We start from the raw sequence: 1,193 nt of genomic DNA, 5'->3' as shown, positions 1-1,193 counted from the left end.
TAACATATGCTACCACAACTGATTAAATACAGAGTCAAATATGAGATACCCATGCGACACATTTCTTCGGCCATTATTTCAAGAAATCTTTTCTGGAAAAACTCAAGGACAACTTTAAAATCAAGTTGAGGATTTGGGAACCTAAAACGTGAAATGTGGGGGAAAACTCAGCATTAATACTTGGATTTCTTTTTTAAAAAATGATTAATTGTATAATATAATGGTGTACTCACATGAAATGAATCAAGTCATGGTTATAATTAAATAAAACTCTCAAGATAAAAAATGATATATGATTTTATATTAACATTTAAATGTAGTAAATATTTTATTTACTGACTAATTTATTGACAGTAATGAGTAGAAAATATTATTTAGTCTGAAGAGTCATTTGCCTGAAAGAAAGAATTACATAATTTAAAAGATAATTTACTTCAGGTACCTCCTCACTTTATCACTTCACTGCTCAAATAGACATTCTCTACGTTCCTTGATTGCATATGAAAAAAATTATTAAAACTGAGCCAAAAGGCTTAAAATTGACAACATTTCAAAGAACTTAAGTATGGACTTTAAAACTGAGTGAGAAAATCTCCAAAATACAAAAGGAATCTCTAAAATTAAGGACATGTAACAGGATTATTGGATCCCAGGATAAAGTTTATAATTTTTGCTGTAAGGCCCTCTCCTTACTTTTTCAAACAAGTGTTTCAGGAAGTTTTGTTTTTATTTTTACTTTTTAAAATATGGAATGATTCATGAACGTACACATCATCCTTATACAGGAGCCATGCTAGTCTCTATATCATTTCATTTTTTTTAGTATATATGCTGCTGAAGTTTTGAAGTTTTATTCTTATGAAGCTTTACTATTCAAGTTTGTCTGAAATATACTATAGAAACTGTATAAAATTCTATGTGCTGATGGTAACACTCAAATTGAGGAAAATAACTCCCTGCTATGAAACTGAAACTTTCATCTCTGATCCCAGGCACTGTTATAGCAATCGTCAAGGTGGTCTGGGGTGTGGCTCCGGCCCTGGCCATAGGTATGGTGGAACCCATACCATGGCTGCTGCTGCCTGAGTTGCTAAAGCAACTGACCCTGTGGATTCTACTGAGGTGTGTCCAGAGCAACACAGTCTGCTGGACTCCTTCATCTGTGATTCCTCACTCTGCTTCCATGGTTAATT

At 33.2% G+C, this 1,193-nt stretch overlaps 1 non-coding gene across 1 annotated transcript; it reads right to left on the bottom strand.

Moving 5' to 3' along the window:
* Window positions 1-740: 740 nt before the first annotated feature.
* On the bottom strand, window positions 741-843 carry LOC138431589 (U6 spliceosomal RNA). Its single transcript, XR_011253747.1, has one exon. It is a non-coding gene; the product is annotated as a U6 spliceosomal RNA (small nuclear RNA).
* Between the last annotated feature and the right edge of the window lie 350 nt (window positions 844-1,193).

Source organism: Ovis canadensis, chromosome 1, assembly GCF_042477335.2.
Source record: "Ovis canadensis isolate MfBH-ARS-UI-01 breed Bighorn chromosome 1, ARS-UI_OviCan_v2, whole genome shotgun sequence".
Taxonomy (NCBI): Eukaryota; Metazoa; Chordata; class Mammalia; order Artiodactyla; family Bovidae; genus Ovis; species Ovis canadensis.
The sequence above is the reverse complement of the archived record's forward strand: the minus strand, read 5'-3'. Positions and strand labels throughout refer to the sequence as shown.